Below are 25,264 nucleotides of genomic sequence, written 5' to 3'. Positions count from 1 at the left end.
AGCGAGACTCCGTCTCAAAAAAAAGAAAAGAAAAGAAAAGAAAAAGCAATAAGGGATAGTGAGCTGCCTGGGGCTGGCAAGAGTGGGGAACCCTTACCACTCCCAGGACTAAAGGAGGGAGTAGTGCCCAGAAGCCCCGCCTATATGCAACTGAGAAGGGTAGGGCCTGGAGTCACGTCCATCCTCACTGCTCTCCAGTCTCCTGAACTGGAAGCCAGGGGTCGGGGGTGGGGGGTTGGGGGGGGGGACCCTGATACAGTTAGTGTGGGTGGGAATGTACAAATTAGCTCAGACTGGAAAAGTAAAAATCTACCTGGCCACTTAGCAGACTGGAGTAACAGAAATGGATCAAGTCGGCTGCAAAGATAACAGGAAACAATATTTCTTTGTAGCTGTAAAGTTACAATATTACCCCATCCCCATCTTTGAGTGACTGCTGAAACATTGTCCTTTAACACAGACCATCAGAAAGTTTGCTGTTTGAAATTATGTGACTAAGATTGAAATATTCCAATTTTGCCTGGAGGATCTAAGTCATCTTGACACAGAGAAGCAGCCTCAATTTACAACTTAGGAGCAGAGATTCAGATAAAGAGTTTCTGGACACATTTGACATTTATCTTAGCTTTGTTGCTTCCAAGAAAACAGGGCCCTGGGTCCCCTTTGCAATCCAGATTTGAGGTTGACTGCTTTGTACAAGCCTGCTTTGCACAAGCCTGCTTTGCTTTGAGTCTATCAAAACATGACTTCATTTAGATTTTATCTAAACTCCACTTTCCTCGGAATCCTGTAATAAATCGCTGTCTTCCACTGTTTGGTGATGTCCTGAGGCTCATCTGGTGGGTGGCGTCCCTCACGGAATAGATCAATAAACCTAGCTTTGTTGGGCTGCCACTTGGTCCCTGGTGATCTTGGGCTGATTGATCTAGGTCATGGGTTGAACTTCCGGGGCACAGAGCAGGGTGGAGAGTAACTCAGAGGGTCAAGCGAGAAAGATCCTGCAGATAAATAAAACCCCTCCACCCCTAGCATCCCCACTCCTGCAAATCTGACTTTCCCCACCAACTGCAGACCAGAATATCATAAGGGCTGGTAGCTGCAGACCAGAATATTATAAGGGCTGGTAGAAGAAGAAGGGGAGACCTTTATTTACCCAGAGCTCCTATACATCAGGGGCTGAATAAAGGGTTGTAGAAATGAATGAATCAATCTCTGAGTGGGGCTTGAGGCAATGGAAAGATCTCAGCCCTTTTCTGAGGTACAATCGAAGCTCTGGGTCTTGTGACATTTGCAGGGCTGCCCCCTTTTCCCAACAGAAATGAGTCCAAAAAAGCGAAAGGAAAAGGGGGAAAAAGGAGAATTCTAAAAATGCCCATCCTCTGAATACCATCTTTGTGTAGGCATCTGGGGGAGGCCAGCTGGGGCGAGGTCATCTGCCAACCAGGCCCTTAGGACTTGGCCCTTCTTGTTTATCGCAGTCACATCTGGGGCAACTGCCAGGGCCCGCCCCCACTCCACAGTCATTGGAAGAGCTCAAAGTTAAAGGCTCCCGCTAAAAATCAGTATGTTTCATTTTGCAGTTACTGGGAGGGGGCTTGCTGTGGCCCCATCTGGGAGAGTTGAGCCCTGGTCCAGCCCCGCGCAGGGAGGGAGGCTGTAACCGTGCCAGCCTGCTGCAGCTGCAGTGATGTTTTCCTGTATGAGACAAACAAAGTCACCCGGATCCAAAGCATCAATTATGGCAGCATTAAGTTCTTCCACGTGATCGTCTTTTCCTATGTTAGGTAAGTGGGATGCAGGGAGGACCCCAGATCTCTGCAGTGGTTGACAGCACAGAAAGCCCCAGGGGGCAGCTTCAGGTGCACATTCTGAATCTCACATGGTTTTCAAATTTGGACGTGCTTTCACAGCAAACCGGGCGGGAGGGAGGAAGCAGCATCAGGCAAGAGGAAACGGTGCCAGGCTGCAGCAGAGAGAAGCCATGGAAGGCGAGCGGGATTCATTTCTGATCTACTCCAGGCCCGCCAGGGAGAGCAGGGCAGGGTGTGCCTGGGGAAGGTGGGAAAGCGCAGGGCAACATCCTGGATTCCCAGGGAGGAGGCAAGGATCTCAGGGCACTCCTGGTGATCAGGCTGGCATTTGAGTCACCGTGCTTGGGAAGAATAGGACCAGGTTTATAAATGTATTTTAACTTCAGGTCACCAACACCTGCCTTTTGTTTTTTTCTTTTTCTTTTCTTTTTTCTTTTTCTTTTTTTTTTGAGATGAAGTCTCGCTCTTGTACCCCAGGCTGGAGTGTGACAGTGTGATCTTGGCTCACTGCAACCTCCGCCTCCTGGGTTCAGGAGATTCGCCTGCCTCCGCCTGCCCACACGCTATCCTCCCCCGCCACCAAGTAGCTGGGATTACAGGTGCCTGCCACCAAGCCCAGCTAATTTTTGTATTTTTAGTAGAAACGGGGTTTCGCCATGTTGGCCAGGCTGGTCTAGAACTCCTGACCTCATGTGATCCACCTGCCTCAGCCTTCCAAAGTGCTGGCATTACAGGCGTGAGCCACCATGCCTGGCCGGTTTTTGTTTTTTCTAAAAGAAACAGTACACCACGCAATTCACCATTTAAGGGTACAATTTAATGGTTTTCAGATTATTCACAGAGTTGTGCAAGCATCCCCACAATCAATTTGAGAATATTTTCATCAACTCAAAAAAAAAAAAAAAAAACCCACACTCCTTTGCCATCATTTCCAACACCATTCCCCCTCCTTCCCACCCATGAATCTGCTTTCTGCCTCTATGGATTTACCTATTCTGGACATTTCATGTAAATGGACTCACACAATATGTGGTCCTTTGTGGCTGGCTTTTTTTCACTTAGCATGTTTTCGGTGCTCATCCATGTTGTAGCTGTTGTAACATGTTGATACTTCATTACTTTTTTTTTTTTTTAGATTTGGGGTCTCACTATGTTGCCCAGGTTGGTCTCAAACTCCAGGACTCATGCAATCCTCCCACCTCAGCCTCCTGAAGTATTAGGATTACAGGCGTGAGCCACCATACCTGGCTGATACTTCATTCCTTTTTATGGCTGAGTAATATTCCATTGCATGGATGGAACACTTTTATGTATCCATTCATCCACTGATGGACATTTTGGTTGTTTCTCTTTTTTGGCTATCATGAATAATGCTTCCATAAACATTGTGTACAAGGTTTTATGTGGATATATATTCTCATTTCTCTTGAATATGTACCTAAGAGGGGAATTGCTGGGTCATATGTTAACTATGTTTCACCCTTGGAGGAACTGTGGAGCTGAATTTCACAGCAGCTGCACCCTTTTACATTCCCACCAGCAGAGTATGAGGGGTCCGGTTTCTTCACATCCTCACCAACTCTTGTTATTGTCTGTCTTTTTAATTATAGCCATGCTAGTGGGTGTGCAGTGGTAGTTCATTGTGGTTCTGATTTGCATTTCCCTGGGAGTGACTGCCTGTTATTCTCTGTGATGATGATGATGATGTTGATGATGATGATGATGATGACAACCTATATTTATAGAGGGTGGCAGTGTAGTTTACTAAGAGTCAAGGCAACTTATTTTATAATACTGGCTGTGTCTTCTTGGCCAAGTCATTAACTTCTCTGAGCCTCTGTTTCTGCATCTGTTCATAGGGTTGTGACAATTAAACAAAAAAAAGGCATGAGAAGCCCTTATCATGATGATTGACATAGAATAAGAGCTCCATAACTGGAATCCATTTTTTAAAATAATCTTTTTGAATGTATTATATATATATATTTGTATACAAAATACATGTATGTATTTTTATATACATCCTCTCCTTTGACCCTCAAAGTAACCATGTCCAAGTTTGGAATTTGAGATCTGGAAATGTGGATTCTAAAATCCTTCACCTCTTTGAGCCTTGGTTTCCTCATCTGTAAAATGGGGAGAATTGTTAGGAATATTAAATGAACTAATAAATGCAAAGTTGTTCAAGAAATATATGGCACATAGCAAGCCCTTATTAAGTGTTAGTTTTTATTTTTAATAATGCTATCATTAGGATTATCATTATTTGATTCCTGTTTTTACTACTCAACAAATATTGAATGATAAACATATACACTGGGCCGGGCATGGTGGCTCATGCCTATAATCCCAGCACTTTGGGAGGCCAAGGCAGGCAAATCACCTAAGGTCAGGAGTTTGAGACCAGCCTGGCCAACATGGTGGAACTCCGTCTTTACTAAAAATACAAAAGCTAGTTGGGCGTGGTAGTGTGTGTCTATAATTCCAGCTACTCGGTAAGCTGAGGCACAAGAATTGCTTGAATCTGGGAGGTGGAGGTTGCAGTGAGCTGAGATCATGCCACTTCATTCCAGCCTGAATGACAGAGCAAGACTCCATCTCAAAAACAAAAACAAAAACAAAACAAAACATGCTGAAATCGAAAACAAGACATATTACTTAGAGCAGCTATCATAGGACCAATGGAAAAGAGCATAATTAGTAAATGCCCCCTTCTGCATTAATACAGAGATTACATGTCATAATTCCATGTAGCAGGTGATGGGACTTCCTGACATTCCTGGGCCCAGCATACAATTTCTTTCTTTCTTACTTTTTTCTCTAAAAAGTGAGAGAGGGTCACACTATGTCACTAGGCTGGAGTGCAGTGGCGTGATCACAGCTCACTGCAGCCTCAACTTCTCAGGCTCATGTGATCCTCCTGCCTCATCCTCCCAAGTAGCTGGGACCATAGGCACATGCCATGACGCCTGGCTAATTTTTTATTGTTTTTGTAGAGACAGGGCTTTCCTTATGTTGCCCAGGCTGGTCTCAAACTCCTGGCCTCAGGCAATCCTCCTATCTTGGCCTCCCAAAGTGCTGGGATTATAGGTGTGAACCACCGTTCCTGGCCTACAATTTCTTTTCTTTTCTTTTTCTTTTTCTTTTTTTTTGAAATGGGGTCTTACTTACTCTGTCACCTAGGCTGGAGTGCAATGGCATGATCTCGGCTCACTGCAAGCTCTGCTTCCCAGGTTCAAGCAGTCTTCCCACCTCAACCTCCTGAGTAGCTGGAACCACCACGCCCAGCTAATTTTTTTGTATTTTTGGTAGAGACAGGGTTTCACCATGTTGTCCAGGCTGGTCTTGAACTCCTGAGCTCAAGCCGTTCATCCATCTTGGCCTCCCAAAGTGCTGGGATTACAGTGTGAGCCACCGTGCCCAGCCCACAATTTTTTAAAAGCAGATCATTGTATATATAAAAACATTACTATGAGAACACCTTATAATGATGAATATTTTTCTTTCACATGATGAAATCATAACTTACATGTATTTAACTCCCTCAAATTCAGTTATACATGTTCCATGGGGACATGGAGAGAGAGAATAATATAACTAGTACAATTATTCAGCAACTGGGTTCCCTGGAGTAAGTGTGAAATGGGATACTTGCATCTGGGGTTCCCTCCATCATTCTCTGTTCTCATGTGCTTCTCACAGAGTGAGCATCTTGCTGCTCTGCCTTTAAATCTAGGTACATAATTTTCAGCCACATGACCCCTAAAATAAGCCAATTCCTTCACCTTCACCTGGAGGAAAACTGTAATAACAGCAACTTGTTCCGGAGCTAGAAATTGGCTCCAGTGGACCCACTGGGAAGAAGGAGTTGTTTGCTGTGCTATGTGGACAATTTAAGGGTTTAAAAGGCAATTTTGATAAGCCATGGGTTTTTTTGTTTGTTTGTTTTGAGACGGAGTCTCGCTGTGTCGCCCAGGCTGGAGTGCGATGGTGTGATCATTGCAAGCTCCGCCTCCCGGGTTCCGGCCATTCTCCTGTCTCAGCCTCCCGGGTAGCTGGGACTACAGGCGCCCGCCACCATGCCCCGCTAATTTTTTGTATTTTTAGTAGAGACAGGGTTTCACCATGTTAGCCAGGATGGTCACGATCTCCTGACCTCGTGATCCGCCCGCCTTGGCCTCCCAAAATGCTGGGATTACAGGCGTGAGGCACCGTGCCTGGCGATGAGCCATGATTTTTATCTGAAGTGCCGTCTTTAGAAGATAACCTCCATGTAAAATGTTTCTCCACAGTTTATATTTTAAAATATAAAATTGAAGAAAAAACTATTGCCAGTTTGCTTTTTTCCTCTTTGTTAATGGACTATCTACTATCATCTCACCAAATGGAGTCTCACAGTACACAGCTTGGGAAATGCTGCCTTAAGTTGCAGTGTGAAGCCTTAAGTTTATGTAACCATGACTTAGCCATCTGTGTAGCGGGTATACCAATGGGGTGTAGGGATTGGCGGAAGTAGTTTGCACCAAGTAGTACTGGTGTGGACCATAGGTGGCAATCCAGACAGGCTAGAGCAATGTTCAGGTTACAGTAGCAAGTGACAGGTTTTGGCCAGCTGTCCCTACTGGGGCTGGAAGGATGAAGAGCCAGAATAAGGAGACAGGGCCTCAGTTACTGAAACTGGGATAGAAATTGGGGACTGGTTATGGGGGAAATTAAACAAGAACCTGTCCAGCTTCTTCTATTCTCACAACTAAGTTCAGATCTGGAGTCAGAGGCAGGGATGCAGCTACAAGAGGAGTTAGCGTTGCAGGTTTATGTAGATAGGATGCTAAGCAGGTCTATGTTAGCCAGGATTGTTTGGGCAGTAAGTGACAGAAACCCAGCTTACGTTAACCACAAAGCCTCAAAGGGGAATTTATTGAATCATGTAACTGGGCAGTTGAAGAGATTGTGCTGTCCTTGGACATGGATGAAGATAAGGGTTCACACTATGTCATCAGGTAGGATCTCTCTCCCTACGTCTTGGTTCCATTTGCTTCTATTTGGTCTTCTTCTTCTTCTTCTTCTTCTTCTTCTTCTTCTTCTTCTTCTTCTTCTTCTTCTTCTTCTTCTTCTTCTCCTTCTCCTTCTCCTTCTCCTTCTCCTTCTCCTTCTCCTTCTTCTTCTTTTTTGAGATGGAGTTTCCCTCTTGTTGCCTAGGCTGGAGTGCAATGGCGTGATCTTGGCTCGCCACAACCTCTGCCTCCCGGGTTCAAACGATTCTCCTGCCTCAGCCTCCTGAGTAGCTGGCATGCCCCACCACGCCCAGCTAATTTTTTGTATTTTTAGTAGAGACAGGGTTTAACCATGTTGGTCAGGCTGGTCTCAAACTCCCGACCTCAGGTGATCTGCCTGCCTCAGCCTCCCAAAGTGCTGGGATTACAGGCGTGAGCCACCGCACCCGGCCTTTGTCTTCCTTCTTGAACAGCTCTCTATGTAGCAAGAAATCCTTACATTCTCTTCTTAGCAACCTCAGAGGAGCAAACAAGTCTTTCCTGATGCTCTGTTAGGAAAGTCCCGGGAAAGACTCTGATTGGTTGGGTGTGAATTACATATCCATCCCTGAACCAATCACCGCCTGGGCCAAGGTGTCATCCCATTGGCCAGTCTGGGTCATGTGCTGGTTCCTGTGGCAGGAAATAGGGAGAAGATGACTGAGCCGGCCGGGTGCAGTGGCTCACCCCTGTAATCCCAATACTTTGAGAGGCCGAGGTGGGTGGATCACCTGAGGTCTGGAGTTCGAGAAGATGACGGAGCAGTGTGAGCCCTACTGAACCACATCCAGTGGATTTTCCTTAGGAAGGAAGATCCTGTTACCAGACAAAATGGGAAAAGGAAGTGAGGAGGGTAGGCAGACAAAATACAGTGATCTGTTACAAGGTCTTCCCAAAAGCCAGAAATTCCAGGGATTTCTGAAGTCTACTTCTCTAGTCCTGGCTTGTCTGGGCTGTGGAGACTCTATCTAGGTAATTGTTGAGCTCCTATTCTTACCTTGGTTCCTTCCTCAGTCCCACCAGAAGCCCTGCTCATTTGGGATGTGCGACTTGGCCCACGGAGGCTGCCAGCTCACCTTGGTACTTAACTACTATTTGGTTTCTGTGACCACCAAGCTATTGCTTAAACCAAGCCGCTTACGATGGCACCACCTAGGAGAATTCTTTAGATTTTATTCCGAGTGAGTTGAGAAGCCATGGGAAGATTGTAAGCAAAGGAATAAAAGATGGTTGCATTCTCTTGGGAAGATTTCCCTCTTCCCTGGAGACCAGTCCTCACAGAAGCTTTTCCAATGGCCACAGACTAGGGAAGGTTGAGAGAGGGACAGGAGAACAAACTCCACTCACAGCTGCTGCTTCTCCTCTGCCCAGTTAGCCTCCACTGGGGCCAACAGTGAGCCTGTGTTCTCATTTGTGGTCCCAGGCTGGCCGTCGCCATGGAGATGGTGTTGCTGTACCAGTTCGTGGCTATTAAAATGGAGCTCCTGGCTGGACACCTATTTCCCAGTGGGTGGCCACACACCTGTGGGTCTGGGCCTCCTCCAGCTGAATAGAAGTGAGCCCAGCACGGAGGTCGGGGAGGCACCAGACACCAGGAGGAGCAAATCCAACTCAAGCGTGGCCCCTCTGCTCCCGATTTTTTTTTTTTCTTTTTTGAGACAGAGTTTTGCTCTTGTTGCCCAGGCTGAAGTGAAATGGCACGATCTTGGCTCACCGCAACCTCCGCCTCCTGGGTTCAAGCGATTCTCTTGCTTCAGCCTCCCGAGTTAGCTGGGATTACAGGCATGCGCCACCACGCCCTACTAATTTTGTATTTTTAGTAGAGATGGGGTTTCTCCATGTTGGTCAGGCTGGTCTCAAACTCCCGACCTCAGGTGATCTGCTGGCCTCGGCCTCCCAAAGTGCTGGGATTACAGGCGTGAGCCACTGCGCCCAGCCATTTTTTTTTTTTTTTTTTAGGTGGAGTCTTGCTTTGTCACATAGGCTGGAGTGCAGTGACATGATCTTGCTCACTGCAACACCTGCCTCCTGGATTCACGTGATTCTGCCTCAGCCTCCCGAGTAGATGGGACTACAGGCGTGTGCCACCACACCAGGCTAATTTTTGTAATTTTAGTAGAGATAGGGCTTCGCCATGTTGGCCAGGCTGGTCTTGAACTCCTGGCCTCAAGTGATCCGCCTGCCTCAGCCTCCCAAATTGTGAGCTACTGCGCCCGGCCTGCCCCTGACCATCTTCGGGGAAATAGAAACATGAGGTCTGCCACATTCTCATCCCACCCTTGACACCTAGGTGATGTGAGAGCTTGAGGGGGAGGTCAGAAGGTCAGAGATGACCCAGTTCTGGAGGTGACCCCATAGGAGGAGAAGAATCCAGCCACGTGATACACGGGACCAAGAGAACAGTAAATGCAAAGATCTGGAAGCACAAAAGAGGAACAGCAAGGACAGCATGTTCCAGAACCTGGTAAGAGAGGAGGGTAGAGCCAGACCAGGGGGCAGGACAGGGGAAGAGTTGGAATTTGATTTTCAGTGCCATGGGAAGCCACTGAAAAGTATTATGCAGAGAAGTGAAACCATCTGACTCATGTTTCTAGAAGCTCTCATGGGCCACTGTGCAGAGCATAGAGTGTGGTGGGACCAGAATGACGGTGAGGGACCAGTGAGAAGGTTGCTGGAGTCACCAGATGCAAGGGATGGATACTTGGGCTGGAATGGGATGGTGGAGCCAGAGAGATGTGGACAAAGCTGGGATGTGTTTTGGAGGCAGAACTGATGGATTTGCTAGGAGGTGAAGGATGGCTCCGGATTCCTGAGGGATTGATGATGCCTTTTACCAACTTGAGGAGAGATCAAGGAGTGGGCACGGTGGCTCACTCCAGTAATCCCGCACTTTGAGAGGCCAAGGCGGGCAGATCACCTGAGGTCAAGAGTTCGAGACCAGCCTGGCCAATATCGCAAAACCCCGTCTCTACTAAAAATACAAAAATTAGCTGGGCGTGGTGGCAGGTGCCTGTAATCCCAGCTACTCGGGAGGCTGAGGCACAAAAATTGCTCGAATCCAGGAGGCAGAGGTTGCAGCGAGCCGAGATTGCACCACTGCACTCCAGCCTGGGTGATACAGCGAGACTCAGTCTCAAAAAAAAAAAAAAGTGTATATATATATATGCACATATACACACACACACATATATGTATACATATATAATACAAATAATAATAAATAAATAAAGGATCTCAGGCAAGCAATTAAACACCTGCCTACTACCATCTATCTTCATCCCTTTGTTCATGTCTAACACCAAAACACCCAAATAGCTGAAATCACATTATCTCAAAAGATAAGCATGGTTTTTTCAAATGAATGGCTATAGCCTTATGAAAAGCTGCCTTGGTATCTGGTTTTCTTGTTTTGAGGGGCAAGGATGGAGGCTTCTCTCCTGCACCCACAGGCCACTGGGGATACCGCCCCAGCCCAGCCTCCCACCCTGCACTGGAGCCTCTCAGCCCTCCTGCGTGGGTAGCACAGTGTTGAGAAGAGGAAGGAGCAATTTGTCTGGCTTCTTCACAGGCCCGCAACTGGCGTGTACAGTGTCCGAGAAGGCGAGGCCAAGGTGGGGCTGGGGAAGCTAGCAGGGGTGAGATCGTGGAGCACCTTGAGCTGCATCTGGGGGGCACTGAGAAAGCATGGAGAGCTGTCCCCCCAAACCCCAGCATCTTAGTAGAAAATATTCAAACATACAGAAAACATGAAAGGTTTTACGCTATTTTCATTTTAAAGACATTATTTTGCTTGAAACATAACAGCTACTGAGTGCTGCTGAGGTCTTAGCATGTGCTGGGTTCCATTCTTAGCATGTGACATGTATTGGCCTATTTGATCCTCCTACATAATCCTATAATATTGGTTGTCGGAGTGGTTGATCATGACCTGAAAGGCCACAACATGTTTGGGGAACTCTCTGTATTATGAGTTCCACTCCCTAATACATGTCACAACTGAATGTCCCAGGTTCCCTTGCAGCTAGGACACAGTATGAGACCCAAGCTTTCCAAAAATATGCCCCAGGCAACACTTCCATACACAAGGAATCACATGGGATGCTGGGTATGAGCAGAATTCAAATTCAGGAATAGAGGGAAGTATTGCCCTTTGACCCATACAATAGGGGATCCCTTTCCCTGGACCCCATGCCTTAAAGGGTCCCACTCTGTTCCTCTGCAGACTGCTAGCTCCCCTATGGAATGAGGATTGTCTGAGGCTGTATGAGTTTCTATTTGTTACACAGCGGTGGAAACTAACACAGTCCCGCAGCCCTAAATCGAGGCATCAGCGGGCTGAGTTCTTGTCTGGAGACTCTGGGGAAAAGTCACTTCCAAGCTCATTGGTTTGTTTGTTTGTTTGTTTGTTTGTTTGTTTTGAGACAGAGTCTCGCTGTGTTGCCCAGGCTGGACTGCAGTGGTGTGATCTTGGCTCACAGCAACCTCTGCCTCCTGGGTTCAGGCAATTCTCCTGTCTCAGCCTCCCAAGTAGCTGGAATTATAGGCACCCGTCATCATGCCTGGCTAATACTTGGGAGCCTGAGGCTGGAGAATCGCTTGAACCTGGGAGGCGGGCATTGCAGTGAGCTGAGATCACACCATTGCACTCCAGCCTGAGCAACAAGAGCAAAACTCGGTCTCAATAAATAAATAAATAAATAAATAAAAATAAAAATCCCTCACCAGGCGTGGTGGCTTATACCTGTAATCCCAGCACTTCGGGAGGCCAAGGCAGGTGGATCACTTGAGGTCCAGAGTTTGAGACCAGCCTGACCAACATGGTGAAACCCCATCTCTACTAAAAAAAAAAAATACAAAAATTAGCCAGGCGTAGTGGTAGGCACCTGTAATCCCAGCTACTCGGAGGCTGAGGCGACAGAGTGAGACCCTGTCTCAAAAAAAAAAAAAATCTCTTTTTTTCTATATTTTTCTCAACTTTATTGAGGTATAACTTACATATCATAAAATCACCCATTTTAAATACACATTTCAATGACTTTTAGTAAATTTACCAAGTTGTTCAACCATTACCGTGATCCAGTTTTAGAACATTTCATCAGCCTAGTAAGAGCCCTCATACCCATTAACAGTCACTCCCCACTCCCACTCTCTCCCCATGGTTGCTCAACCCAGGCAACCATGAATCTACTCTATGCCTCTATAGATTTGTCTTTCCTGGACAATCTTTCTTCTTAAATTCAGCAGAGTAAATTCTGTTGTTTAAAACTGGAAACGCTGCCGAATACAATACTAATATCTTCTTTTTTGGGAGATGGAGTCTCACTCAATCACCCAGGCTGGAGTGGAGTGGCACGATCTTGGCTCACTGCAACCTCTGCTTCCTGGGTTCAAACGATTCTCCTACCTCAGCTTCCTAAGTAGCTGGGATTACAGGCGTGCGCCACCACGCCCAGCTAATTTTTGTAGTTTTAGTAGAGAGGGGGTCTTACCACGTTGGCCAAACTGGTCTCGAACTCCTGACTTCAAATGATCCACCCACCTCGGCCTCCCAAAGTGCTGGGGTTACAGGCATGAGCCACCACGCTGGGCCCTAATATCCTCTTATTACAGAAGAAGAAACAATGACTCAGAAAGGTTAAGTCACTTGTCCAAGGTCGTGTAGCCAGTAAGTGGTAGAGCTGAGATTGAACCTAAGCATCTCACACCATAGTCCATGCTCTCATTAAAGTATGCAGTGTAGGCTGGGAGTGTTGGCTCACACCTGTAATCCCAGCACTTTGGGAGGCTGAGGCGGGTGGATCACGAGGTCAGGAGTTCAAGGCCATCCTGGCCAAGATGGTAAAACCCCGTCTCTACTAAAAACTACAAAAATTAGCTGAGCGTGGTGGCAGATGCCTGTAATCCCAGCTACTCAGGAGGCTGAGGCAGGAGAACCACTTGAACACAGGCAGCAGAGGTTGCGGTGAGCCAAGATCTTGCTGCTGCACTCCAGCCTGGGTGACAGAGTAAGACTCCGTTTCAAAAAAAAAAAAGTATGCAGTGTGCAGTATAGAGAGTGGAGGGGACAGGGTAAGACTGGAGGAAAGGAGACCATTTAGGAGACTATTGGGTTGTCCAGATAGGAAAGCTGATGGTGACCTGGACTGAGGAGGTAGTAGAGGCAGAGGAGAGAAGTAGATGACTTCGAGCAATATTAGAAAGGTAAAACAGTAGGATTTGGCAACTGAATGGGTGAGGGGGAAAGAGGGAGAGAATGAGTCAAGGAGTGTGCCATGTTTCTGGCTTGGACAACTGATAGGTTCTGGAATAACTTGCTGGGATAGGAAATGCAGGAGAAAGAGCCAATTTGGGGTGGAAGATGAGGTCAGAACTGAAGGCATTGAGTTCGAAGTGTTCATGGAACATATACATGTAGATGTTGAATAGGTGGTTGGATATATGAATCTGGAGCTGAGATGTAGGTTTCTTTTTTTTTTTTTTTGAGTCAGAGTCTCCGGTCTCCCCCACAGAGCTGGCTCTGCATGAATTACTCTTCCTCTATTGCAATGAGCTAAGGGATATGAGGGCAGTTGTGCGATCTTAGCTCACTGCATCCTCCGCCTCCCGGGCTCAAGTGATTCTTCTGTCTCAGCCTCCTGAGTAGCTGGGATTACAGGTGCCCGCCACCACACCTGGCTAATTTTGTATTTTTAGTAGAGATGGGGTTTCACCATGTTGGGCAGGCTGGTCTCGAACTCCTGGCTTCAGGTGATCCGCCCACCTCAGCCTCCCAAAGTGCTGGGATTTCAGGCATGAACCACTGCGCCTGGCCTGAGATGTAGGTTTCTATATCACCAGCATATAGATGGGAACTAGAACCATGGAAGAAGCTGCAACTCACCAGCAAGAGAAGAAGTAGATGAGAAAGCAAGAGGGCCTAGAACCGACCCCGGAGAAGTGCTAACCTTTAAGGGGTGGGAGTGCCGAAGTCCCCAAAGGATTCTGAGAAGGAGTAGCCACAGAGATCCAATGAAAGTCAGGCAAAGGTGGATTCCTGCAAGCTAAGGGAAGGAGGTGAGGGAGGTGGGGCATGGTCACAGTGTCAACTGGTGCTGAGAGTTCCAGGAAGATCAGCTATGTGGTGTGTCTATTGGATTTAGTGACAATGACGTTGTTGTTTACTTGGCAAGAGAAGCTTTAGAGAAGGGATGGGGGTGGGAGCCAGACTGGAGTGGGTGGAGGAGTGAATGGAGATGCAGAAATGGATATGATGACTCACTCTTTCAGGGGACTTGGCTATGAAGAAGAGAGGCATGGAGTGGTGGTAAGAGAATGTGGGATTGAAGGGGGGGTATTTTGGAGACAGAGTTTCACTCTTGTTGCACAGGCTGGAGTGTAATGGGGTGATCTCGGCTCACCGCAACCTCCGCCTCTGGGGTTCAAGCTATTCTCCTGCCTCAGCTTTCCGAGTAGCTGGGAATACAGGCATGTGCCACCATGCCTGGCTAATTTTGTATTTTTAGTAGATAAATGATGTTAAGTGCAGATGGAAAGGGGACAGGAAAGAAAGGGAAGTTGATGTGGTAAATGAAAATTATCTTCATCATCTTCCTCACCATCACCAGCAGTAACCACAAGGAAAGCTTGTTCTGCTCTGGGACTGCCCTGTCAATTTTCTTCCTGAGAAAATGAGCCAAAATCTTTCCCCCTGTAACTTTCACCTTTGCTTAGTTTTGCCTTGTGTCCCTCTTCAAATGGCTGCACACTGCTACTATGTCTCTCCTCTTCTTCAAACTCACAGCCCCCATCCTACAGGCCATGTGCTCTCAGCCTGGCGACCAGACCCTCAACTGTCTCAACCAAGTTCACACCTCTTGTTTGTCAAGCCCTCTTAAGAGGCAGTGTACACACTCTTGCTTTGGTGATAGAAGCATGAAATGGTTCAAGCATTTATGATTTAGGAAAATGAACTCAGATAGAAAATGTGCACACCCTTTGACCCAGAAGTCCTATAGACTTAATGCCTTAGGTGTGCGAAGAAGCTTGTGCAGAGATTTCTGGCAACATGAATGTGGGGTGGACAGACAGTGAGCACAGTTGTTAGGAGCATAGCCTGAGTGCATTCTTCCTGAGATCAGGAACAGGACGAGGATGCCCGCTTTCACCGCTGCTGTTCAACATTGTACTGGAAGTTCTAGCCAGAGCAATTAGACAAGAAAAGCAATAAAAGGCATCCAGATGGCAAAGAATGAAGTAAAACTATCTTTAGTCACAGATGGCACAATCCCATATATGGAGAATCCCGAAGAATTCACAAGAAAACTATTAGATAGAGCTAATTAACCAATTCAGTAAAGTCGCAAGGAACAAGATCAACACACAAAAATTAATTGTGTGTGTACATTTTTTTTTACACCAGCAAGGAACATTTGAAAAGGAAATTGGAAAAAGAATTCCATTTACCATAGCATTTAAGAGAGCTGAGGCTGTGGAGCCAGATGGCTGCGTTCAGAGCTGGCGCTGCTGTTTACCATGTGACCTTGGACAAGCTTCTCGCTTCATTCATACCACAGTTTGTTCAGCTATTAGGTGGAGGTAATACTAGCACCTTCCTTATAGAGTTGGTTTTTGTTTTCATTTTTTTGGTGGGGGGGAGTAAGAATTGCAAAAGTTAATATATGTCAGCAAAATAGACTTAGAAGAGTGGTTGGCACATGGTAAGGACATATTAGGGTTACCAAAAATTGTTTATAATTGGGAAAATTGAACAAAAGTTACAGTTAAATATCTATCCCAGAGACTGACTGGCAAATTATCACAATGTACCTCTTAGCTTGAGCCATATGGAACTGCCTGTATTCTACAGCTATGGCCTACAAAATGGGCAGTTCTTTCTTTCTTTTCTTTTTTTTTGGAGACAGAGTCTCACTCTGTTGCCCAGGCTGAAGTGCAGTGCAGTGGCATGATCTCGGCTCACTGCAACCTCCGCCTTCCAGGTTCAAGTGATTCTCCTGCCTCAGCCTCCCAAGTAGCTGGGATTACAAGCATGCACCACCACAACTGGATAATTTTTGCATTTTTAGTAGAGACAGGGTTTCTGCCATGTTGGCCAGCCTGGTCTTGAACTCCTGGCCTCAAGTGATCTGCCCGCCTTGGCCTCCCAAAGTGCTGGGATTACAGGCGTGAGGCACCATGACCTGCCAAAATGGGCAGTTTCATATATTCAATCACTAGGATACTCTTTAGCCACTGAAAATGATTGTGTATCATAGATCTATCTTTATCACAGATATCTTTACTGTCATAGAAAGAATTAATAACATATTATTGAGTAAAAAGAGCAAGTTACAAAACAGCCTGCAGCCTGTAGTGTGGCCACGTTTGTAACATCAGTATATCTGTTTGTGTGTCTAGGTGTGGACATAAAGATATCTAGAAGACATTCAAAAGTTTCAACAATGATTGCCTGAGTGATTTGTGCTGGGATCTTCTTCTTCTTTTTTTTTTTTTTTGAGACTGAGTCTCTCTCTGTCGCTCAGGCTGGAGTTTGCAATGGCGTGATCTTGGCTCACTGCAATCCCCGCCTCATGGGTTCAAATGATTCTCCCACCTCAGCCTCCCAAGTAGCTGGGATTATAGGCGCCCACCACTGTGCCTGGCTAATTTTTGTATTTTTAGTAAAGACGGGGTTTTGCCATGTTGGGCAAGCTGGTCTCAAACTCCTGACCTCGAGTGATCCACCTGCCTTGGCCTCCCAAAGTGCTGGGATTACAGGCGTGAGTCACTGCGCCCAGCTGGGATCTTAATTTATATTTTTTCTTTTTAGCCCTTGATTTTTACCCTGTTAGACTGACTTTAGGAATCTAACCCCCAAAAGTGGAAAAGAATACATTAGTGTTGTTGAAAGCCACTAAGTTAGTGGTAATTTGTTACAGAAACTAATATAATCGGGATTTAACTTGCCTTGGGGGTGCTGGCTCTCCCTCATTTTCTTCTCAGAGCATCTCTTGGGTCCTCAACCCTTGCTGAGCCCCCACCATGGCCTAGAGGACCAGGGATGGACTTGATTAGATTCTCCTCTTGGGATTTTAAAAAAGAGAAGCAGAGGCTGCATGCTCAGCTTCTCCGTGCCACACTGCAGGCACAGTGCCCGGCGCCACTGTTCTTTAGGGGTCCATGAAGATGTCTGTTGGCCCTGGGTTAGTCATGAGCTAAGGGATATGAGGGCAGTTCACTTTGGAGGCTCAGCCATTTGGTGTTACTTTTGCTCTGGAACCTTAGGAGCTGTAAGGGGGAGAGGAACTTTGCTGAAAGGCACATCCTCCCTGCAGAGCTTGAAGAACAATCTAACCATGCTGGCATGGGGCCCATCCTACCTGCAATGCCAATGTAAGTCTGTGAAAGTCACTTATATTCAGAGCATATGGATTGGGACTCTGAAGAACAACTTTATGGTGGACACCTTCGTCTCCATCTGGTGAGTCCAGCACAAGCAGCCTGAGGGTTCCATGGGCTCAACCTCACCCTCCATCCTTATTTCCCTGCCACTCCAGGGCTCCTCCTCATCCAGACTTGCCTGTGAGTGCCCCTTGATGGATGTATTTGTCTGTTCTCATGCTGCTAATAAAGACATATTCGAGACTAGGTAATTTACAAAGAAAAGAGGTTTAATGGACTCACAGTTCCACATGGCTGGGAAGGCCTCACAATCATGGTGGAAAGTGAAAGGCACGTCTTACGTGGTGGCAGGCAACAAGTGACTAAGAGCCAAGCAAAAGGGGAAACCTCTTATAAAACCATCAGATCTCATAAGACTTAGTCACTATCTCCCACCAGGTCCCTCCTACAACATGTGGGAATTATGGGAGCTACAATTCAAGATGAGATTTGGGTGGGGACAGAGCCAAACCATATCAATGGCCCTAACTTCTCTCCCATTAGCTCTCTTCTACCTCCCAGACTCTTTCCAGCTTTCCTCTTTTTCTTCTTCTTTTTAAGAGACTGGAGTCTTACTGTGTTGCCCAGGCTGGTCTTGAACTCCTGGGCTCAAGGAATCCTCCCACCTCCACCTAATGAGTAGCTGTGACTATAGGCATGCACCACCACACCCCCAAAATTTACCCATCCTCCCCGGCCCAGTAAAATCCTCAGCTTCTTCACACCCCTGTTAGCTCCAGGCACCAGCAGCTTTGCCTTCTGTAGAATGCATAAAATTATAGCCTCTTAGAGCAAAAAGGTCATTGGGGTTAGGGAGGCTGAGAGTTCTCTCTTCATTCAGGGATTAAACCTAACACCTGGAAGGGTGACATGGCTTGCCTTAGTCACCAAGCAAGGTCGGGATAGTATTTCTGGGATGGTCATTAGTACTTTCTTTCCAAAGGGAGGACATCACAAACTCACTTTCGTGATCACAGTATTCCCCTCCTACAGGTAAAGTGTGCAAACTGGATTTCATTCCCTCTTTTTTTTCTTTGACACAGCACTGAAACTTTTTTTTTTTTTTTGAGATGGAGTCTGGCTCTGTTGCCCAGGCTGGAGTGCAATGGCACAATCTCAGCTCACTGCAATCTCTACCTCCCAGGTTCAAACGATTTTCCTGCCTCAGCCTCCCAGGTAGTTGGGATGGTTTAGGAGTCATGCAACTGGAGGCTACAAGATTCTGACCCTCCCTAAACTGCTCCTAAGATCAGTGCTTGAGATATTTTGCAGACCCTGCACTTGATGGATCAGCTCAGTAAACTGACTCATCTGATCTTGTGGTCCCTTCTCAGGAACTGACTCAGCACAAGAAGACAGCTTTGACTCCCTATGATTTCATCTCTGACCAATCAGCACTCCTGGCACACTGGCTTCCCCCAACCCACCAAGTTATCCTTAAAAACTCCATTCCCTCATTGCTAGGGGAGACAGATTTGAGTAATAATAAAACTCTGGTCTCCCCCACAGCTGGCTCTGCATGAATTACTCTTCTTCTATTGCAATTCCCCTGTCTTGATGAATCGGCTCTGTCTAGGCAGCAGGCAAGGTGAACCCTTTGAGCAGTTACAATTCTATTTAATACCTCTGTCTCTGCCAGGCACGGTGACTCACGCCTGTAATCCCAACACTTTGGGAGGCTGAGGTGGGTGGATCACCTGAAGTCAGAAGTTCGAGACCAGCCTGGCCAACATGGTGAAACCCTGTCTCTACTAAAAATACAAAATTAGCTGGGTGTGGCGGCGCATGCCTGTAATACCAGCTACTAGGGAGGCTGAGGCAGGAGAATTGCTTGAACCCAGGAGACGGAGGCTGCAGTGAGCAGAGATAGTGCCACTGCACTCCAGCCTGGGTGACAGAGGGAGACTCTGTCTCAAAAAAAAAAAAAAAAGCTTCGTCTCATATATGCTGATTAGGCCTCAAATCTGGATCTCTTACCTCTTAGCTCAACATCTTTCTTGACAATCTTTCTTTTTAAATAAATGCTATAGAAATACTAAAATGTATTGTGAATAATGTAACACCCACATACCACCATCCAATTTAACAAATAAAGCATTACTAATCCAGCTTTTCTCCCTGCAAACTCATCCTTCATCTCATTCTCTGACCTTTCCCTTTATAAACACCCTGCAGCCAGGCACAGTGGCTGCACCTGCAGTCCCACCTATTCGGGAGGCTGAGACTGGAGGATCTCTTGAGCCCAGGAGTTTGTGGCTGTAGTGTGCTGTGACTGCACCTGTGAAATAGCCACTGCGTTCCAGCCTCGGCAACACAGCAAGACTCCATCTCTAAACGAAATCCTGAATTTGACATTTGTCATTCCCTTGTTTGTTTTTATATTTCTAAACACATATATGTCTACATATGTAAAAAATATAATTTTTACTTTTTTATTGGGGTGAAATTCATATAACACAAAATTAACCACTGTAAACATGAACAGTTCAGTGGCATTTCAGAGAGGTGTGCAACCACCACATCTAATTCCAGATCATTTTCATCACCCCAAAAGGACACCCCATGCCTATTAGTAGTCACTCGCCATTTCTCCCTCCCTCTGTCCCCTGCAACTACCAATCTACTCTCTGTCTCTATGGATTTACCTATTCTGGGTATTTCATATAAATGGAGTCAAACAATATGTGTGGCCTTTTGTGACTAGCCTCTCTGAGGTAGCAGACATAATGTTTTCAAGGTTCATCGATGTAATAGCATGTATGAGGACCCCGTTCCTTTTTTATGGCTGAATAATATCTCATTGAATGGATAGACCACATTTTGCCTATCCATTCATCCATAGATGAACATTTGGGTTATGTGAATAGTGCTGCTATGCACATTCATGAATAGGTAGTTGTGAGTACATGGTGTGGCTTTGGATTTCTCTAAACTTTATATCACACTGCAGCTTGCTTTGTTTTTTCAATGTTAGGTTATTTCCATGTTGATATGCACAGCTCTAGTTAATTCATTTTCACTGCTCCAAAGCATCCCATTTTTAAAATTATTTTATTTTATTATTTTTTTTGAGACAGGGTCTTGCTCTGTCGCCCAGGCTGGAGTGCAGGGGTGCAATCACAGCTTACCATAGCCTTGACCTCCTGGGCCCAAGCAATCCTCCCACCTTGGCCTCCATCTCTACAGGCTCGTGCCACCACACCCGGCTAATTTTTGTATTTTTCGTCAAGACAGTGTTTTGTCCTGTTGTCCAGGCTGGTCTCGAACTCCTGGGCTCAAGCAATTCCCCTGCTTCAGCCTCCCAAAGTACTGGGATTACAGGCATGAGCCACCGCGCCTGGCCCAAAGCATCCCATTGTATGAATCCAACAATTTATCCATTTATTGTTTGAGAACATTTAGGTTATGTCTTGCTTTCCCTCTTACAAGCAATGCTGCAGAAGCATTCTTGCCCATAACTCTGGCACATGTACAAGAGTTTCTCTAGGGCACATATATAAGAGTTTTATTGCTGGGTCATGAGGAATGCTCTTCTTCAAATGTACTTGCTATTGACAAATATGAGCTGTCTTTTCAGGAGCCTCCCAGTGGTCCTCAGCCCTGGCTATGCATTAGAATCAGCTGGGAACTTTTTTTTTTTTTTTCCCCCAAGACAGAGTCTTGCTCTGTGACCCAGATTGGAGTGCAGTGGTGCAATCTCGGTTCACTGCAACCTTTGCCTCCCAGGTTCAAGCAATTCTCCTACCTCAGCCTCCGGAGTAGCTGGGATTATAGGTGCACACCACCAAACCTGGCTAATTTTTGTATTTTTAGTAGAGATGGAGTTTCACCATGTTGGCCAGGCTGGTCTCGAACTTCTGGTCTTGAGTGATCCACCCACCTCGGCCTCCCAAGGTGCTGGGATTACAGGCGTGAGCCACCGTGCCCAGTCTCACCTGGGAACATTTTTTTTTTTTTTTTGAGACAGTCTAGCTCTGTCATCAGGCTGGAGTACAGTGGCACGATATTGGCTTACTGCAACCTCCACCTCCTGACTTCAAGTGATTCTCCTGCCTCAGCCTCCTGAGTAGCTGGCATGTGTCACCACGCCCAGGTAATTTTCCTATTTTTAGTAGAGACAGGGTTTCGCCATGTTGGCCAGGATGGTCTTGATCTCCTGACCTTGTGATCCGCCCACCTTGGCCTCCCAAAGTGCTGGGAATACAGGCGTGAGCCACTGCGCCCAGCCATGAACTTTTAACAAATATATAGGTATCTGGATAACTCCCCAGACTCACGAAATCATAGTCTCCAGGGATGGATCTGGGGAGCTGCAATTTTGAAAGCTCCCTGGGTGGTTACATAGCCAAGGTGGAGAACAGCTGGGGCTGAGTCTTGGCCCACTCTGTCTCAGCTTCCCAAGGTCAGCTCATACAGGGCAGCCATCATCTTAGACTTGCTAATATTATTCAGCAGCTGGGCAGAGAGAAGGGACTAAATAAATAAACTGAATGAGTAAACAAAGCATTTAAAACAAACTCTTTAGGCTGGACGCGATGGCACATGCATGTAATCAATCACAGTAACTATCTCCTACTGTTGTGAGGATTAAAGGGGATGTTGCATGTAGAGCACTTGGCACATATTAAGTGCCCAATAAAGAGTAGCTCCTGCAGCCTGGTGTGGTGGCTCACACCTGTAACCACAACATTTTGGGAGGCTGAGGTGGAGAATCGCTTGAGGCCATGAGTTTGAGACCAGCCTGGGCAACATAAAGAGACCCCTCTTTCTAGAAAAAATAATAGAAATTAGCCAGGCGTGGTGGTACACACCTGTAGTTCCAGCTACTCAGGAGGCTGAGGTGGGAGGATCAATTTGAGCTGAGGAGTTGGAGGCTGCAGTGAGCTATGATTGTGCCACTACACTCCAGCCTGGGCAACAGAGCGAGACTCTGTCTCAAAAAAAAAAAAGAAGGCCGGGCACGGTGGCTCATGCCTGTAATCCCAGCACTTTGGGAGGCCAAGGCGGGCGGATCACGAGGTCAGGAGATCGAGACCATCCTAGCCAACACGGTGAAACCTCGTCTCTACTAAAAAAAATACAAAAAATTAGCCAGGCGTGGTGGCGGGCACCTGTAGTCCCAGCTACTTGGGAGGCTGAGGCAGGAGAATGGCATGAACCTAGGAGGCGGAGCTTGCACTGCACTCCAGCCTGGGCGACAGAGTGAGACTCCATCTCAAAAAAAAAAAAAAAAAAAGAGTAGCTGCCATTTTCAATGTTATTGATAAAGCAGGTGGGTGTTTCTGAAAATGCACCAGACACAGCCTTTGACTAGAAGGTGCAAGCTGGTGAACCCACTGGAGTGGGACTTTATGACTTGAGAAGCTGTCCTATCTATGAGGGTCCATGTTAGGCAATGTTAAAGAATGGGATTGGGGGCCGGGCATGGTGGCTCACACCTGTAATCCCAACACTTTGGAAGGCCAAGGCAGGCAGATCATGAGGTCAGGAGTTCAAGACCACCCTGCCCAACATGGTGAAATCCTGTCTCTACTAAAAATACAAAAATTAGCCTGGCGTGGTGGCGTGCGCCTGTAATCCCAGCTACTCAGAATGCTGAGGCAGGAGAATCGCTTCAACCTAGGGGGTGGAGGTTGCAGTGAGCCGAGATCACACCACTGCACTCCAACCTGGGCGACAGAGCAAGACTCCATTTAAAAAAAAAATGAGATTGGGGGCAGCAGCTTTCCTATAGCAAGTGCTCAGTATGTGCCAGATACTGGGCAAAGGAGTTTGCAGACATATATCATTTGATCCTCACAATTCATGAGGCAGGTATGATTATGCTTCCCATTGTGCAGAGAGGGAAAACGAGTCACACGGAAGCAAGTCATGCAGCCGAGCTAGGATTGGAACGGAAGTGGCCTGCAGAGCCTGCCTCCCACCCCACTGTGCTATGCCTCCCATTGATGCTTTCCTGTGCCTGCCATTTAGCTTTGCTCTGGTGAGTGGCAAGCTGTACCAGTGGAAAGAGCCTGTCATCAGTTCTGTGCACAGCAAGGTGAAAAGGACAGCAGAAGTGAAAGAGGAGATCGTGGAGAAAGAAATGAAGAAGTTGGTGCACAGTGTCTTTAACATGGCAGATTACACCTTCCCTTTGCAGGTGAACACCTGGTAGTGTTAACGGACCCCAACACTTACCCAAAGGTAGCCATTGGGTCAGGTTTCTGCACTATAGTCCCTTCTGTGGTTGCCAGAAATACGTTACAGGAAAAGGGTCCCGATCCAGACCCCAAGAGGGGGTTCTTGGATCTAGCGCAAGAAAGAATTCAGGGCAAGTCCACAGTGCAAAGTGAAAGCAAGTTTATTAATAAAGTAGTGGAATAAAAGAATGGCTACTCCATAGACAGAGCAGCCCCGAGGGCTGCTGGTTAGGCATTTTTATGATTATTTCTTGATGATACGCTAAATGAGGGGTGGATTATTCATGCCTCCCCTTTTTAGACCATATAGGGTAACTTCCTGACATTACCATGGCATTTGTAAACTGTCATGGCGCTGCTGGGAGTGTAGCAGTGAGGACGACCAGAGGTCACTCTTGTCACCATTTTGGTTTTGGTGGTTTATAGCAGGCTCCTTTACTGCAACCTGTTTTATCAGCAAGGTCTTTATGACCTGTATTTTGTGCTGACCTCCTATATCATCCTGTGACTTAGAATGCCTTAACCGTCTGGGAATTCAGCCCAGTAGGTTTCAGCCTCATTTTACCCAGCTCCTATTTAAGATGGAGTTGCTCTGGTTCACACGCCTCTGACATTTGTATTGCACATCCATTGTGAGGTGAATGATATTAATCCCACTACAAATCAAACCTTCAGGAGGTGAGGCAATGTGTGAGGTGGTAAAGCCTCCAGATTCAAAACTATGCTTGGGTCAAATTCTAGCTCCGCCACTTTGTGTGTGCAGCGTTGGGCCAAACACTTAGCTCAATTCCCTCATGTATTCAGCAAACAGTTACTGAATATAATATGCTACTCTTCTAGTCTTGTAGCAGGACGAGCCGCAGACAAAACCTCTCAGACACCGAGTTGTAGAAGGAAGGGCTTTATTCAGCTGGGAGCATCGGCAAGCTACTGCCTTAAAATCCGAGCTCCCCGAATGCACAATTTCTGTCCCTTTTAAGGGCTCCTCACAGCACTAAAGATTTCACATGAAAGGGTCGTGATTGATTCGAGCAAGTAGGTGGTACGTGACAGGGGCTGCATGCACCAGTGGTAAGAGAGAAACAGAACAGGGCAGGGAGTTTCACAACGTTCTTCTATACAATGTCTGGAATCTATGAATAACATAGGTTTCTAAGTTATGAGTTGATTTTTAGCTACTGGGTGTGAGGCCTCTGAGCCCAAGCCAAGCCATCGCATCCCCTGTGACTTGCACGTATACATCCAGATGGCCTGAAGTAACTGAAGATCCACAAAAGAAGTAAAAATAGCCTTAACTGATGACATTCCACCATTGTGATTTGTTTCTGCCCCACCCTAACTGATCAATGTACTTTGTAATCTCCCCCACCCTTAAGGTACTTTGTAATCTCCCCCAACCTTAAGAAGGTTCTTTGTAATTCTCCCTACCCTTGAGAATGTACTTTGTGAGATCCACCCCTGCCCACAAAACATTGCTCTTAACTTCACCGCCTATCCCAAAACCTGTAAGAACTAATGATAATCCACCACCCTTTGCTGACTCTCTTTTCGGACTCAGCCCGCCTGCACCCAGGTGAAATAAACAGCCATGTTGCTCACACAAAGCCTGTTTGGTGGTCTCTTCACACACGTTTGGTGGTCTCTTCACACACATGAAACTGGGTTTAGGCCAGGCAGGCCCAGGCCTGGTTTCGGGCCTGGCGCCGGGCTGCCCGTCTTTGGTTTCACTTCCTTGTTGTTTCTTCTTAAAACAGGTACTGAGTATAAAACAATATAAAACAAAATGAGAGGGTCTCTCTCTCCCCTCAGTCTCTGGGACAGA

At 46.6% G+C, this 25,264-nt stretch overlaps 1 long non-coding RNA gene across 2 annotated transcripts; it reads left to right on the top strand.

Moving 5' to 3' along the window:
- Positions 1-1,354: 1,354 nt before the first annotated feature.
- On the top strand, positions 1,355-24,636 carry LOC100981975 (uncharacterized). 2 transcript variants are annotated; one of them, XR_004665423.3, is made up of 4 exons: positions 1,355-1,784; positions 15,243-15,418; positions 16,238-17,300; positions 18,595-24,636. It is a non-coding gene; the product is annotated as an uncharacterized LOC100981975 (long non-coding RNA). The 2 variants fall into 2 exon arrangements; XR_008954674.2 differs by lacking the exon at positions 18,595-24,636 and having other exon boundaries at positions 1,370-1,784; positions 17,105-18,586.
- Positions 24,637-25,264: the final 628 nt, after the last annotated feature.

Source organism: Pan paniscus, chromosome 10, assembly GCF_029289425.2.
Source record: "Pan paniscus chromosome 10, NHGRI_mPanPan1-v2.0_pri, whole genome shotgun sequence".
NCBI classification, from domain to species: Eukaryota; Metazoa; Chordata; class Mammalia; order Primates; family Hominidae; genus Pan; species Pan paniscus.
This window is presented reverse-complemented; position numbering and strand designations above follow the sequence as displayed.